Source organism: Equus przewalskii, chromosome 4 (genome assembly GCF_037783145.1).
Source record: "Equus przewalskii isolate Varuska chromosome 4, EquPr2, whole genome shotgun sequence".
NCBI classification, from domain to species: domain Eukaryota; kingdom Metazoa; phylum Chordata; class Mammalia; order Perissodactyla; family Equidae; genus Equus; species Equus przewalskii.
Genome location: NC_091834.1, coordinates 44467693 through 44485844, shown reverse-complemented (window position 1 = coordinate 44485844; position 18152 = coordinate 44467693). Strand labels below are relative to the sequence as shown.

General features: G+C 37.9%; 1 long non-coding RNA gene across 2 annotated transcripts in view; it reads right to left on the bottom strand.

Annotated features, from left to right (window-relative positions):
* Positions 1 to 16332, bottom strand: part of LOC139082803 (uncharacterized) — a 103117-nt gene extending 86785 nt beyond the window's left edge. The window contains exon 1 of one of the 2 annotated variants that reach the window (XR_011539054.1): positions 16070 to 16332. This is a non-coding gene — a long non-coding RNA (uncharacterized lncRNA). The remainder of the gene's footprint in view (positions 1 to 16069) is intronic. The other variant, XR_011539055.1, reaches the window with a different exon arrangement.
* Positions 16333 to 18152: the final 1820 nt, after the last annotated feature.

Below are 18152 nucleotides of genomic sequence, written 5' to 3'. Positions count from 1 at the left end.
CTACTAACCTCATGTACAGCAGAGCAGAACCCTGCTCAGTCTATTTTTTTTGCACCATCCTCTCACTTCTCACTTTCTGGCACTATATATCTGGCACTATATATTCTGGCACTGTATAGTGGAGACAATGCTCCACTGCTATTCATAGGGTTTTCATAGCCAATGTTTTCAGAAGTATGTGGCCAGGTCCTCCTTCCTAGTCTTTCTTAGTCTGGAAGCTCTACTGAAACCTGTCCACCATAGGTGACCCTGCAAATGTTTGAAATGCTGGTGGCATAGCATTCAGCCTCAGCAACACGCAGCTGCCACAGTATGACAACTGACAGATTGGTGCTGTGGTTCAGCGACAGGGAAAGGAACCCAGGCCACAGGGGTGAGAGTGCCAAATATTAACCACTAGATCACCAGGGCTGGCACAATTTCCTTTCCCCTCCAAATATTACCCATCTTTCAAAGATTTCTTAATGTTAACTTTCTCTGTAAAACCTTTCTGAACTACCTAGAGTAGTGTGATTTTGGTATTGAAGATCAAGTTCATTGCCCCCTTATCTGAATTTCTCTAGCAAGTACTGCTTATGTGACACATTTGAGACATGCTGCCTGTTGGGAGGCAATTCTCCATAGATCTTTGCATTTCTGCATATCTTATAAGCGGAGACACCGACTGCTCTTTGTTCTGGACTATCTTTTCAAGGAAGATTGTGCAGCAAAAAGCATGGGAAGATAGAGATAGTGTCTCCCCCAGGAGCAAAGTGCAGGTATGCTTACTTCCTATTATAAGACATTCACGTTTCCTAAGCTTAGGCTTTCTCTCCTGTCATAAAACTCAGTGAATATACAAACACTCATCTGGCCCATCTCTATCATTTCCTTGGGACCTAGAGGCAAGGGGAATGACTCAAATATGCTAATGCTCATGTGACTTGCTGTTCTGAAAGTAATGAAGTCCTTGTTCTCTGACCTAATTGTCTCTTGTCTTCTGCCAGCATCCATGAAACTAACTGCGATAGGCCAACTTATAAGCTTATAAGTATGGTAAAATCTCAGACCCTTCACAGTTGCCGAAGCTCCCTTACTATTTAAATGTTTCCAATATTTTTAACATGTAAATCAAATACCTAGTTGATTCTACCTTTCGTTCAATGCTTAGCTGTGTACATAGTGACAGCTCCATAAAAAATTCTCATTGAATGATACTTCAAGATATTTTGAGAGGCAAAACAAAAAATGTAAAGGGGAATAGGTTATAAAAAATTTTTAGGAAAGACTATAGACAAGGAAGGAAGTCTTCTTGAGAAATTGGGTGTTGGCTTAAAGTGAAGAATAAGGCTAAACTCAGAATGCTAGGGAAAGATCCAGACAAAGTGAAAGAATCCATAAGAACCTATTTCCAAATCTGATTTCGAATCTGTGCTGCATACTGGCACTGTCTAATTTGCAAAGAACCTACATCATTATCATCCTTGCTATCGCCAACAAATTATTTACTTCTCTTATATGCTACTTGATAGTGTTAAGGATGCCACTGCCATGATGACAGTACAGTTGGACTGCAGGAATTAGGAATGCAGCAACACAGAGCTTCTCTAAGCCTTGAACTGAGGCAGGATGGGCCAGAGTTAGCAACCATATGGCTGTGGACTTCCAAACAGCTACAGGCCACTCTGGCATTAGCAATAAATTTGTGTAATGACCCTGTGCAGGAGCTGCAGTGGAGTATTGCTATCAAGTAGAAGGTCGTGCACCGGAACATTGTGCTACATAAAACTACAACATTCATTTGGAAAAACAAACAAACACATTTTAAAATAGCCTAACATTAGAATGGCCTCAAGCTACCAGTATTTCTTTAGAAAGAGAAATTTGTAGTGTTCACCCAAGGAGCTCAGGTAAAAATGTCTATATTATTACTGAATTGACCTCTCTAGCATTCCACAGGTGATCTATAGTAAAATATATAACTTCTGTTAAAAAAAAAAAAAGTCAATGGAATAGCACTTGATTTTTAAGTAAAGTCCAAGTTTGGAAAATCAAAACCTCTCTTGACCTGCAACTTTAAATTCCAAATAGGCACATGATTGTGAACTAAACGTGAAGAATTTTCCTAGCCTCTTTCCCTGATTTTTTAAAATTTTACCAGACAATTTTGGATGCCCTCATGCTGAGTCTCATCACCCATCAGAACATTTAAATTAAAAACATCTGACAGACAGACTTGGCTCATGAATTCATTTTCATAATATTCAAATATCCACATCAAGGCTCTGAGCCTGACAAGTGGGGTTTTTTTTTTTTTGATAAGCATATTATAAGCCAGCAGGAGTCATCTTGCTAGCTACATTTTCATGCAAGAATTAAATATTAGGAGATTCCTAGGTCAGTATAATCAATTGCAATTTAAACTTTTTATTTTTTTTAGGACTTATCAGCTTCTAGAAATGAGTTATCATGACTTTCAAAAGAGATGACGAATGCCAGGAAAAAAAGCATTGTATTATGATGTTTTTCTGATGTTTCCAAGTCCCTTATTCTAAAACTCATAGTTAAAGTATAAAAAGTGACTAAAATAACGGATTTATAAAATACATATTCTACAAGTTTTTTCCCCTCTCCCCGTCAACAATGCCTAAAACTTGAATATCAAGAAAGTTTATCCTGCCCACTTCATCCCTAACCTCAGCCAAGCTATCAGTCCCAGCCTCCTCAATAGCTGCCAAGGCTCAACAACTTATCCCAGATGTCACTGCCCACGTCTCTCTGCTCTCGCTCCAGTCCTTGACCCTAGGCTTCTGGAGTATAGCCACACCCAGTGACTAACAGTGCCATGGTAAAGGGAAATACCAACTGCTGCACACGTTTTTCTTCTGAGTCCAAAAATAATGTACCTCATCCAGGCTTCCTGAGAATTAGTTTCTTAACACCCGAAGGTTATTCTAATAGTCACTTAATATAATCCTTGGCAAATAACCTGTGCTCAATCAATGGCTTTTTAACTGAGCTGAACTGATCGTGACAATTTTCGGCAGATCAAGAGAGTAGGCATTCTAGTTCTCACACATTTTTGCTACACAGACGCAGACCCTGATAGCAACTGACTGACCAGACTTGCACAGAGAGAGGGAGACCATATGTGCTTGAATTCAACCAAAAATTAGGCTGAAAATATTACCCAAAAATTCATTGTACAAGCAATTTGAGCCCCTTGATATTCATCATCAATTCTTCAGGTCAGATAACAAATCATGATAACCATAAAACAATTTTAAGCACTTACTATGCACTACATATTGTGGCCATCATGTTATACATGTTGCCTCTGCACTGGGTTATACCACACATACCAGTCAGGGCATGTTAGTTAATACAGCGGAATAAATAGCCCTGAAATATCAATGGCTTAAAACAGCAAAGATTTATTTCTAGCTCACATTATGTGGCCAGCAAGGACCAGCTGGGCTGACAAAGCACCACATCAACCCTCACTTCCACGATACTCAAGACCTGGGAAAGGTTGTGGCGACTTGTGCCCTGGTTTACAAAGGCTTCTGCCTGAAAAACACACACGTCGCTTCCACTCACATTTTATTGGCCAAGCAAGTTATTGACCAAACATAAGATTCACAAAATTCATCTTTTCGTGTAGATGCATACACTAGAAATTTTTTTTCTTCTCATGTATTGATCACCAGCTGAAACAAAAGAGGCAGAAGTCAGGCAGGGGGAGGGAAAAATAGAGAAAAAAAGAGACTGCAAGATACACTGATATATCCTAAATTCTGTTATCCGTACAGGAGAGAGATGGCATCTTGACTCCCTTTCTGATTGTTATATTAAGTACCTAGTTTCCTATATGAACACAGCTTTATATAACTAATCGGAAGTTCTTAAAGAATTCGAAAAAATCCATTGGCTTAGAGAGTATCCCTCAAATTGTGCTCCCTTGACATGGTTTTCCTCAAAATGCTTACGTATGCTCCATGTTAAATGGGTTCTTTGATCAAATAGACTAGAAAAAAAGTGAGTTTAGGACAATTAAATGGGTTTCTTTGTATGGACTGCTCAGATACTTTTCAACACATACAACTGTATAAATAGAAATTTCTAGGGTACTTTTTAAGTTCATTATATTTTTCATCTTTTTATACCAGTATGGTGAAATAAAGCCAACTTTTGAATGTCCATTTTTTCCATAGAAAAGGTATCTCTGCAGAACCATACTTGTCAAGTAATTTCTTCCTTTCAAATTCAAAGCTGAGGACTTAAATTTCCCAAAAGCCCTATTGTTGAGATCTCATGTGTCAAATGAACATGTCATCTTAACACTCGGTCCTTCTAAGCACACACTACATTCATGCACACACACACATGCAATCAGTAAACTTCATTTATCTGGTTTAGGGAATTAATCATTCAGCATTTTGCAGTTCCTTACTTAGCAGGATCTTTGCATTGGTTGGGTGCTCACCTTCACCTAATTAACGCACCAAGAATGACTACTTGGACCATTTATCAGCTCTATAAGATCCAGCAAAGTGCTTGAAATTCACATCTCTTTCATCATCCTTCTTTCCCTTTGATTATTCTAGCCAGAGAGCTAAGTTTAACTTCTATCATTATAACTTACTCACTGTGTAAGTTGGGCAAATTTTTTCATCTTTGTTAGTCTCCATTTCCTCACTGCTATTGAGAATAGCCATACTCTCGCAGAGGACTCATAAGATTAAATGAGAACATTTATAATAGAAGGCTAGCACAACTCATTAACAGGAAGCACTCTACAGATGTCACTTCCCAATATTCTGTCACTCCACCTCATCTCCACCTTCCTTTCACCTCGCTATCTAATCTCCCTAAACCTTTCAATAAGAAAATTAAACATTCCAAAGCATACTTTCTATTCTTTCTAAATCGTTTAATCAATTTCTAAATTGTCTATATAATTGGTACAGTGAAGTTCTCTTAAGAGGCAGTGAAATTAGGTGGGAAAATCAAAGGTTCCACCATGCCTTGGTGGGATACATTCATCCAGTCATCCCTGTTCTAATCCTTCCAACCGCAATTGAAAAGATGCAACATTTCCTTCACCGAAAGTGTTGCAGACCAGCTTATGAAAGATGTCTAATGTGAAATTTGAAAAGAGGACAATTACTTTCTGCTGATGAGTTCATACCTCATCTTATTTAAAGAAAAAATATAGGTGACCAATTTCAAGTTAGATATTCCATGTCACAAAACTGCCGTTTTCTTTCCATTGCAAAATTTGAATTAATGCACATATTTGTAGGTATGATAAATAAGGAAGATGAAGCTTTGCCCTTATTTTAATTATGGCAAATTAAAGCATAGAGAAAGTGCATCCTTTGATTTTGAGATTTCATTGAAGACTGTGTCTCCATGTCTGAAAGAAATTGAATCAGGCTAAAAATGTTGATCGGTCTGCTTCAGCTTAACAAATCAGATATTTCACTGACTAACCTCAACATAGAATATTAAATCATAAGTCAAATTTTACTAATTTCCTCTCTTGCTTTGTGATGTACTCTTAGTGACATTTCAGAAAACCCTAAGTTTCATTCTCCATTAGCAAATGGTTTTCTCTTTGGAAAGTGTCATTGCTCCCTAAATTGTAATTTTAAAAATAATTAACACCCTCCCTTATCTCTTAAGCAATAGAAAATGTGTTGTGTCCAACAAAATGTGTTGTTTCCAACAGATTTAGGCCGTCCATAGTGCTTTAGAATTAAGATTTTAAATCAAAATATACCTAAGAGAAAATGATTTTCACTTTGTGATTTACCTAGTGGGATAATCCAAATCTTTATTCCAGAGGGATCTTATGGTTCTGCCCACATGGAGTTGTTCTAATCCTGTACAGTCACGCATTGCTTAAAGATGGGAAAACGTTCTGAGAAACGCGTTATTAGGCAATTTCGTCGTTGTGTGAACACCACAGAGTGTACTTACACAAACCTGGATGATATAGCCTCCTACACATCTAGGCTGTATGGTATAGCCTATTGCTCCCAGGCTACAAACATGCACAGCGTATTACTGTGCTGAATATATAGAAAACTGTAACACAATGGTGAGTATTTATGTATCTAAACATAGAAAAGGCACAGTATAAAAGATAAAAAATGGTACGCCTGTTTAGGGCACTCACTACGAATGGAGCTTGCAGGACGGGGTGAATCAGTGAGTGAGTGGTGAGTGAATGTGGAGGCCTAGGACGCTACTGGACAGCACTGCAGACTTTATAAACACTGTACCCTTAGGCTACACTAAATTTATAAAAAATATTTTTCTTTCTTCAATAAGTTAGCCTTGGCTTATTGTAACTATTTTACTTTACAAACTTTTTAATTTTTTTAACTTTTTGACTCTTTTGTAATAACACAGCTTAAAACACAAACACATTGTACAGCTGTACAAAAATATTTACCTTCTTTGCATTCTTATTCTATAAGCTTTTCTCTATTTTTTAAATTTTTTATTTTAAAATTTTTTGTTAAGAAAAGATACAACCATACACATTAACCTAGGCCTACACAGGGTCAGGAACATCAATATCACTGTCTTCCATTCCCACAACTTGTCCCGCTGGAAGGTGTTCAGGGGCAATAACACACATGGAGCTGTCGTCTCCTATCATAGCAGTGTCTTCTTCTAGAATACTTCCTGAAGGACCTGCCTGAGGCTCTTCCTGAGGAGGTGTCACTCTTTTCAGAAGTATGCCCATGGTGGTTTGCTTGGTTTGTTTCTTTTTTCATCATAGATTTGCTTGTAAGCAGATAATGCACCACGAACATTCCTCTCTACTAATAAAAACCTTTTGGTGTTGGGACCTATGTTTTCATGCTTTTTAAGAAGCTTGTTGAAGTCTGTAAAAGCTTCTCCCAAACGCTTTACTATGAATTTTCTTGGGGGTCCTTCTTCTTTTTCTTCTCCTACAGTTTCCTGTTCTTTGCCTCTTCTTCAGCTATGCATTCCTCTTCCAGTCCTAACAACTCTTCTTTAATCAATACATCAGGAACCACCTCTAGGAGCCACTCAGTATTGTCCTCATCCACACCCAGGTTAAAGTTGTTTGCCATCTCAACCACAGCCTTGTTGATTTTCACAACCTCCTCATCTTTGGCAAATCTTTGAAGTCATGGATGAACCTCAGGAGTGTCTTCTTCCAGATGCCATTCCTACACTCCTTGGTAACGTCACACCAAGTCCAATCAAGATTCTTGATTCAGTCATAGATGTTGTAATCTTTCCAGAATTGCATTAATGTCTTCCTCAGTAGCACCAATAGCCTGGGCAAAGGTCCTTCTCAGGTAGTATTCCTTATAAGCTGCTATAACTCCTTGATCCATTGATTGAATAAAAGAGGTGATATTTGGAGGGAGAAATACTGCTTTAAAATTGGGATGAAGATCACCAACAAAAGGAGGATGTCCAGAAGCATTATCAAAACTAAACAAAATCTTGAAAGATATGTTATTCTCCAAACAGCACTTCTCCATTTCTCTGGCATAGCAATTCAGAAGGGCATCTTAGAAGAGGAGCTGCGTCATCCCTGACTTTTTATTGCTCCTGTAGTACACTGGCAGTGTGTGTTTGCAGGCCCTAGAGTGCTCACTGTGCCAGATCACAAAGGATTTCAATTAGAAGCCTGCAAGATTGCCCCCAGGCAAGACCGTTATCCTGTCCTTAAAAGCCTTGAAACCTGGCATTGACCTGGCCTCCTTAAGGATGAAAGTTCTTTCAGGCAACCGTTTCCAGAACAGGCAGTTTTCATCCATATTGAATATTTGCTCTGGTAAGTAATTTTCCTCCACAATCCGTGTATCTACAGTTTCCAAAAATTCTTCAGCTGCCTTCACATCAGCACTCACAGACTCACCACCTACTTTCACATTATGTGGTGAATAACCATTCTTGAATTGTTTAAACCACCCACAGCCAGCAATAAATTCAGCATTGTAAGGCAGATCCAGTCTTTTCTTTCAACATCACAAACAAACTTTTTGCCTTGTCATGATCATCATGGTGCTGAGAGGAATATGCTTCTGTGTCTGGTCTTCAACCCAGGGATTAGAAGTTTCTCCATGTCTGATATAGGCCCTTCCAATTTTTCCTAGTTTTGTTGCCTTAGATGAAGTAACAGCTTCTGTTACTCTGTTCCTGTTCTTCAAAGAAGATTGTAGATATTGTTGAATGGGAAGTGCCTGGCTGGTGAGCACTAACTGGCACTGATTTTCCACCTTCGTCGTCCTTAATCACTTTTAATTTTGTTTCCAGGTCAATCACTTGACATGGCCTCTTACTGGCAACGTCAGCAGTGGATTTGTACACTTAGGGGCCATGATGAACAAAACAACACAAGATCAAATCAGGCACAAGAGAAAATAATACAATCAAGAGATGTAAACACAGGATATATGAGGCTGCTGCCAGCATAACACAGCATACCGTTTTACAGTAAACTTTGTCATACAGAGTACACTCTAGAATAATGATAAAAAGTATAGTATAGCAAATACGGAAACTAGTAACATAATCGTTCATTATCATTATCAAGTATTACGTACTGTACATGATTGTATGTGCTATACTTTTATACATTGTATGTGCTATACTCTTATACAACTAGCAGCACAGTAGGTTTGTTTACACCAGCCTCACCACAAACATGTGAGTAATGCGTTGCACTAGACATTATGATCACTATGACATCATTATGCCACAGGAACTTTTTAGCTCCATTATAATCTTATGGGACCTCTGACATATACGCAGTCTATCCCTGAACAAAACGTCATTATGTGGTTCATGACTTGCATTTTACCAATGGAATTGGTCATAATAGGCATATCCCATAGAATTCCCCCTCTGAACAGCAGCAACCCTCTTTCCACTTCCTGTCAGAATCAATTACTCTAACCAAATATTGTAACCCCTTTTTTTCCTGTCCTCCTAGTGACCTGAGAAGCATGAAATGGGCAGGTCTCTACTTTCAATTAAACAAACAATTGGTGTGTTTCTAGAAGCATTTCCTACTTAAGCTAAAGTCAGAAACTGGCATCTTAGAGAAGAAAAGGAAAGATTTTGCAAGTCAGTTAAAATAGTTAGGGCAACCATGGTTTTGTTCCTGAATCCATGAATTTCAGTCATGTAAGAAACAGCAACATATGTCAGTAGTTGATTCAGACATATGTTACATTCTATAAGAAAAGACTTTCTCCTACCTGGCATGAGTTCTTCTTCTTTTTTTTTTTTTTTTTTTTTTGAGGAATATTAGCCCTGAGCTAACATCTGCTGCCAATCCTCCTCTTTTTGCTGAGGAAGACTGGCCCTGAGCTAACATCCATGCCCATCTTCCTCTACTTTATATGTGGGATGCCTGCCACAGCATGACTTGCCAAGTGGTGCCATGTCCACACCCGGGATCCGAACCGGCGAACCCCAGGCCACCGAAGCAGACCGTCCGAACTTAACCGCTGTGCCGCCAGGCTGGTCCCTGGCATGAGTTTTCAATAGGGTATCCTACTGTTTATAAAACACCAGCTGCTTCTAGGTGCTCAGGTACATAACACCAGTGAATCTCATGAACAGCATCCCATCTCCTTGCTTCTTTCACTCTAACATGAGTTCCTTAGGAAGAAACAATGTGGTATAGGATACTGTAAAGTAAACTGCATTCAGCAGTTTTTTGAGTAGAGTTGGTTCTGGCAAGAGCATAATACAGGAGGAAAATCAATCTGAACCCAGGAGGAGGCAAATTGCTGCCTCCTCCAAGATGGAAGGAATCTAATAAAGTCAAACTGCTACAAAGTAGAGGACAGGTCTCTCTAGAGTTAGCACTAAATCAAGGGCCCAGTGTTGGACTTTCCAATTGCAGATGACCACTAAACAATGATGGTATCCAGATTCCTATTTCTAGTAAGGAAACTACATGTTGTTGGGCTCGTGCTTAGGTCCATCCCTTACATCATAATCACTTTCTTCATTAGCCTATTTATTCTCTTCAAAGGAGCTTTTAGTGTTAACTATTTTCGCTTTCTTATCTCCAATGCACTCTTGAACCTGATCCAGTCTGGCATTCATACTCACCACTGGACTTAAATAGCTCTTTTTAAGAAAACTAAAAGCTTACATTTGGACAAATCCAATGGTCAGTAATCAGTCCACATTCTGCTCAACCTCCTCAACTCTCCTCCTTGAAACTTTGCTTATTTTGGCCCCTGGAACCCGACTTTCTCCATTTTCTTCCTACTTCACTTCTCCTCTTTGCTAAATCCTTCTCATCTCCCAACTTCTAATCACTGCAGCTCCCCAGGGCTCTATCCATAGACATTATTTCCCTATCTACACTCCCTTTAGCGATGATGTCACCTAATCTCTTAGCTTCAAATTTCCTTTATATGCTAGAAATTCCCATATTTATATGTTCAGACCTCCTCTCTAAATTCCACACCCATATAACTACCTACAATATCTCCATGTAGTTATTTACTAGGAATCTCAAAAATAATATGTCCAAAATTTTTTTCTTCTTATCCTACACTACATTCCCCATAACATCCTCCTCATCTCAGTAAATGTCAACTTTATCACTCTGTTGCTCAGACTGAAAACTTTGGAGTCATCCTTGACACCTCATTTTTACTCATACCCACATCAAATCCATTACCAAATTCTGTTTGCTCTACTTTCAAAGAATATTCAGAATCCATGCACTTCTTACCACGTTGCCCACAACCATCCTATTCTAATCGATTATCCCTTTTCCCAAACAATTGAATAGTTTCCTAACCTGTTTCCTTCTTTCCCCTTACCCCCTATAATCTATTTCTCACACAGCATTCTAAATGATCCTTTTATTTATTATTTATTTATTTATTTATTTTTAATTTTGGTGAGGAAGATTGGCCCAGAACTAACATCTGTGTCAATCTTCCTCTTTTTGTATGTGGGACACCACCTCCACATGGCTTGATGAGCCGTGTATTGGTCTGCTCCTGGGATATGGACTCGTGAACCCTGGGCCGCCAAAGCAGAGTATGCAAACTTAACCACTACACCACTGGCCCAGCCCCCAAACGACCCTTTTAAACCATAAGTCATAGCATGTTACTCTTCTAACTGAAACCCTCTAGTGTCTTCTCACCTTGGAATTAAATCCAAAGTCTTTATCATGGTTTACAAGACCCTACATTATCGGGCCTCTGCCTTCTCCACTTCTCTCCTATCTTGCTGTCAAATAGGCCTCTGATGTTTCTTGAACAAACCAAGCATATTCCTGCCATTTATTACAAACTCTCTGTAATGCACTTACCCCTTATTAGTGTGAAGTTTCCCAAACAATATCTAAAATATCACTTCATTACTCTCCATATACTGATGCTTCTTCAGTTTTTTCTTCTTAGCAACTATCACGGTATGTATAATTTTAATTGATACTTCTCTTCCTACTGTAAGAATTTATGAGTTCCATAAGAGCAAGGACTTTTTTGCTTGTTATTTATGTTATGCTAAACAGTGTTATTCCTGAAACAGTGTGCAGAACATGTAGGGATTTGGTAAATATTTGTTGACTGGTTGAATGAACTAATTCAATAAACAAGCACTGGAGTGACTGGAGAATGAGATTGATTGACATCCATAGAATGGTCATCTTGTCCTTTCCATAGGGTGCTTTTGATGAGAATTCACATAAGACTCAAATATTCTCTCCCTCTGGGGCCACTCTGGGAAATCCAAAAAACATTTGCCTTTCCTTAGACCTTCTTGTCACCACCAATCCTTGAATTATTCTGTTTCCAAGACTCTAATTATCTAACAATCTTAGTCAATACCCACGAGTCACACAGTTCTTTATCACAAGCCTTTTCTTCTGCCAAAGAGGACAATATGATAGCTTTGAAATTAAGCCCACCTAGAGAATTTTCCTTCGCACTGTCCTTCAGGAGCACTATATATCAAGCAGCACCATCCGTAATTCTGACTTGAATCTTCTCCTCAATAAACAGGTGATAACAAACTCTCCACATAGCCATGAATGTGGGTTCACAAAGGGTTAGCAGTGAGAAGAGGTAGGCAGGCTGAAGGCTTGAACTACCTACTCAGGCAACTTTCCTGTGCCTTCAGCATCTGCTGGTTTGACATTGCATTTGATGATGGAGTGCTGCAGGGCACCCCCTAACTTAGTGCTAGGCAGGTATGATAGTACCAATTTATGAGAGGCAACTCAGGTCATTTCATCCCCTGGTCCTTGGGTCTCTACTGAACTAGTTACAAATAAAAGCTGCTTCTTAATACGAGTACAGTTTTTTGCCCAAAGGGAATTATTTTGCTTCCTCTCTGTTATGGATTCTCCTCTTAGAGCTTGACTTATTTTCACTCAACTTTCCAATCTGCCCCAGAAAAGTTATCATCACAATATCTGCTAGATCGTTAAGTAGAGTGGCACAACAGCTTTCCTGGACCAGTTAGAGAGCACTTCTCTTGCTCTGGATATCTTCAGGGTCATAGAACACATGCAGATGTAAAATGCATTACCTCTAAAGCATACCTACAAAAAAAATTTCAAAGAATTGTATCGCTTTCTTAGTGGTACATCTCAATGAATAATGACTTGTTTCTCACTTTGAAGAAAAAATCTTGATATTCCCCACATACTTCAAAAAGAGTTGACAGGATGCTATATTATCAAGATTCTTATCCTCTTCTTCTGGCACTTGGCATGATGTCTTACCAAGGCTTCCAGGGTTTCTTCTACTTCCTTTTCTCCTCATACTATCAGGATGTAATAAACGTGGTGAACTAACATGACATTCAGTGGGACAGTGATATAGTCACATTTCTTTTAGACAAAATTGTAGCACAAAGCTGGACAATTGATCAGACCCAGAGGCAAAACAGTAAAAGTGTACTGTTTTCCCTTCCAGGTAAGAACAAACGGCTTCTATTATTTTTTATTTACTGGACAAAGGGGGAGAATATTCATCAGTTTAATAGCCACACAACAGATTCAATGGGCTGTAGTAATTTTCTCAACTAAGGAGACTTCATCAAGAAAAGCAACTGTAATTGAATTCACCACATGATTAAGTTTATAATAAGCCACCATCATCCTCCGAGATACATCTGTCTTGTGTGTTAATCTAACTAGGGATGTGATTAGAATCATCAATCTTCACTTTCAAGCCTATAGTAGTGGCATTAACATCTAAAATTCCTCGAGAGATACAGAGTTGATTTTGATTTACTCTTTGGGGAGAGAATGGAAATTCCAGAGGCTTTTACTTGCCATTTCTTCCACAAAGTGATTCACACCAGTGGTTCTCAACCCACAGCAAAATTGTGATGCTGTGTATTTTTATACTCCTCTTTTCTTTCCCTTTTCCTCCTTCCTTCTTACTTTATAGACTTAAAGCTTGATTTCCAGCACCCTTCCGTAAGCAAAGACTGAGAAGGTGTTACTGTCTTTTGCCCTTTGAAATATACTAAAGTCCAAATGAAAAAGAAAGATCATAAGCTTCAAACAAAAACAAATGCATTTCTAATTGTAAACCCATCACTTGATAAATCATGCCTCACTTTGCCCACGTGCATTAACTTCTCTAAGCCTCAGTTTTCTCATCCATAAAAGGGTGATAGGTCTAATGACTCATGAGGCAAAAATCACTGAACATAGGCATTTATAGTAACCACAGAGTTGTAAAACACATGCTGATCCTTTTGCCTAAAATCCTCCAATTCTCCAACCCTTTGACTCTTCCTTTGGATTTCTGTGAGAAATATATTTTGTTCCAGTAGTCTGATTAGGTCAAATTCTCTCTTACTCCCTTAACACCGTCTCTCTCCCCTTGGTAATGTTTGTCTCAGTTGTTGTCTTATATTCGTTTTTATATATATTTGGTTATTATCTGTCTTTACCAATGCTCTGTATGCCCCTTGAAGGGAAGCCATGTCTGCTTTTGATCATCTTTGTAGTCTCAGTATTTAGCATAGGGCTTGACCACTGTAGGCACTTAAAAATTAGTTGAACAAATGAATGGATATCACAAGGCAACAATTAATGAGCACTTACTGTGGTGTAACACTCTACACCAAGTGCTTTATTTCCACTACACATATAATACTCAAACAGTCCTCGTATTTCTTCATTATAAATTTGAGAAAGTGAGATTCAGAAAAGGCTAAATGCTGAGATTTTCTCACTATTTTCCTCGTTGGTCTGAGCATGCTCTTTCTTCCTACAATATCTTCATCACACATTCAAAAATCTTAGGTCCGTGATGTAATTTGCCTGCACTCTCAAAACCTCCAACTCAGTACAGCTGATTTGGGAACTCTAGTCTGCATCAGACATATCTGAAAACTGGTTTAAGTATTTCCCTCATGCACAGAGATTCTAATTCTGTAGTTTAGGAGAGAATTTGAGTATACGTATTTTTATAAAATACTTCAGGTGGTGCTGATGCTAAGGCAAGGAATATGCATATCACTTCAGAAATTTTGAGATCTAGGAGCCCAGAGTTAGGGAAGTAAAGAGCTGGTAGAGTTGGAATTCTCAGTGGCAAACCACAGAGAACTTCATTGTTAGGCAAAAGAAATTCTCACTCGGAAGCTGAACTCCAGTATCTGAAATACACAAGAGTTCTAGGTGGTCAGAGATTGTTAACTAGTACTGTGATATGCAAAGAAACCATCAACTCTGACAACTTTAAAAATATGTGCTGGAAAATTGATTTCATAGGCTGAGGAATCTTGATTTGGTAGTAAAAGAAGCATTAGAATTATTTATGTGAACTGTTTTACATTTATGCCTAATAACTACGCAGCCTAATAAAATTAATGTATACCTATAAACGTGTGTCAGAGTCCTTTTGTGTAATTGGAACAGTGATCTCTGTAGATCCTAGTCTTTTTAGATTACTTCCCTAGAACCACAGACATTTGATCACAACTTTAAAACAAATAGTAAAAGTCTGAATCATATATATAGATTTATTTTAGGTGATTGTTTTTGGAATTGTCTTATACCCTACTGGAAAGAGAAAACTGGTATATACTTTCTAAACTTTCTAGAGGGCAATTTGGCATCTCTGAGAATGACAAGATATTGGAGAAGGACACAAAATGATCTGTGCTCTTCCAAACACTCCATATGATATCTCTAAGCAGTGGACAAAGGAGCCCTGTACGTCCCCCTGAGACACACACTTCAAATGCTAACATAGGACTCCATGTATAGAAATGGGCACTTTCACTCTAAGAGTTAAATGAAATACCTCGCCTTTGTTTGTCATGGAGATTCTCAGATTATTTTTCCTTAAAATGTTTGCCAAAACCTCTATGAAAAGCAAATAGGATTTTCCACTTGCACATTCAACCTGTGCATCTCATTTATATAATTCTCTTGATTCTTCAAATATTAACATCTAGGCAGGTACAATGAAACTCAACAAATCAAGCTAAAAATAGGTATGTTATCAAATTAAGGAAAATTCAAACCAGACCCTATAGATTTCAAATTTCAGGCAACTCTTCTTCTTTACAATAAGATATATATTATATTGATATATGTAATTGTTAAGCTAAGACTCTAAATCAAGTTGACCATAGTTCAAATACCAGCTCTGCCAATTACTAGCTGTGTGGTCAGAGGCAAAGTTTCTTAACTTCTTCAAGACCCAGCCCATTTGTCAGTAAAATGGGCATATATCTATTGCATAGGTTTGATGTGAGAATTAAATGAAAGCATGTATTTAAGGGTGCATTAAAATGTACCAGGTGTAAGACAGATATCAAGAATTATTACTTTTTATTATTACTAGTCAGAATTGATAATAAAAAATATTGAAAACAATCATGATAGTGATTATCATGGGGATATGAGAAGAAGAACGAGGTCTTTCACAAACCTCAAATCTGTAAATACCTTAGATTGTGGCTACAGCTGTTTGTAAACTCTGACTCCATTTTCAATTCTGCCTTTTAGATTCTGATGGATACTTGCCTTTCTCAGCACAGTTTTTCAAAAATATTTAAAAATTTGGGGTTAACTTACCTGTTGAACAAAATGACAAATGTTCCTTTAGTTCCCGGTTTCCAAGTTTCATAGTCGTTTCGATGTCTTTTGGAAGACAGAAGGTATTGCAATGCTCAAATGGTAGCAGTACTTTTATCAGATGGTCCATTAGTCAGTTTTCTCAATGTGAAAAGCTGAACTTGGTCCACAGTGCTGTCATTTAGCATTCTCACCCGTAAAAAGAAAAATTAAAGAGAGATGGAAACTTGCTATTTTTCTCTTTCAAAAGTAAAACCAAACCAGTAAAATTGTCATCAGGCCACTTTTTTCACAAAAGCATTGGATGTTATCCCAAATGCAAATTAAATTGTGAGAAACGTCTCCATTCATTTTTGAGGACAAAGCAGAATAACTGAGGACAAAGCAGGCCACGAGTTGAAAGCCAAGAAGGAAACTAAAATGTAAATGAGCACCCATAAACTCACATTAATGTTGTCTTTGCTTTATTTGACAAACAAAGAAATAACGTGGGATTTGATTTTACTGCTAAATATCTGGCTAAATGTTGATTAACATAAAAGTATTTAATTCGGGACACTTAAATTGAGATGCGGTCTACCTAACTTCTATGGATGTTAACTTTTTGTTGTTGTTAGTGCCGTCGAGTGGATTCTGACTCCTAGTGATCCTGACCCTGTGTACAGCAGAGTGGAACCCTGCCAGGTCTTGTGGCTCCATCTGCTTCTCACTTTCCAGGGCTGTACACTGCTATTCATAAGCTCATAAGTTTTCATGGCCAAGTTTTTTGGAAGCAGGTGGCCAGGTCCTTCTTCCTAGTCCGTCTTAGTCTGGAAGCTCTACTGAAACCTGTCCACCATGAGTGACCCTCTGGTATTTGAAATACCCAGGTTGCATAGTTTTCAGCATCATAGCAACACCGTAGTATGACAGTGGACAAATAGGTGTTGGGGTCCCTTAGAGGGAAACAAACCCAGACCACAGGGCTCCCTTAACCACTACACTACCAGAACAGGCTATGTTAACTTTGGACTTAGAATTACAGGTAAATGACCAAGGAAGCATTCTGTCTGCTACAGTTTCAATGTTAGAACATACTCAATAAAGTGGCTTTGTTTCAAGTAAACTCAATTTGCATTACTTTGGATCTAAGTGGAAATCATGATTTAACTCATATTCAAATGGAGGTCAGGAGAGAAAGGGTAAATAATAGTGCTGAGTACAGATACAACTGCATCATATTTCCCTTACACTTTTTAATTCAACAAGATAACACTACAAATAATAATGTTGTTGTTATAAAACTTTTATCCTCAAGCATAATACTTCAAAGACTGAGAAAGACATCATATGATTAAATAAGTAATGAAATCGTTCATGGGAATAAGAAAGGATTAAGAGTTATTTGCTGTTTCTTCCTCATAGTATCTCTTCACTAGCTTTTATTAGATGAAAAATACTTTTGAGTGAAATTCCTAATGGAAAGTGCTTGTATTTATATTCTTCGGAGTAATTTTTTACATTCAGTTAGATAGATTTAAGTTACAGAAACATCTTGTTAGGGTAGAGGTTCTTTTTAAGAAAAGCAAACAGTTAGCCAGGAATCCTAGGGCAGCTGGAAGTTAAGAACTGCAATATATTGTAACAAGAAAATAAAGGTTAAATGTATAAGTAATTAAGAGGATAATTTTTCCTGAAACTTGAGGTAGCCCTCCACCAAAGTATTCTTTTTGGATTTTCAGTAAAGGATACTAAACAAACTAAATCATAATCATGATTTTTGTGGGAAATTTCATAGATCTAAACATAAAATATAAAGAGGCATATGAATGGGAAAATTTATGTTGGAAACGGTCATCTTATAACAAAGGGCCATGTAGTTTCATAAAAAAGTGAATTGAGATAATATATAGGTGAAGGGTAGCAAAATATGCCACTTTAGCATAGAGATAATTTTAGCCTGAATGCAATTGAGAAGAAATAGATACAAGAAAAAGCTCTCTGCCCTCCCCAATATTTGCCTAAAAGTAGGCCATAAATTTGTAAAGGCATTTGCCGTCCCCTCTCCACCAGAAGGACAGAAGTTAATTACCAGTGACAACTC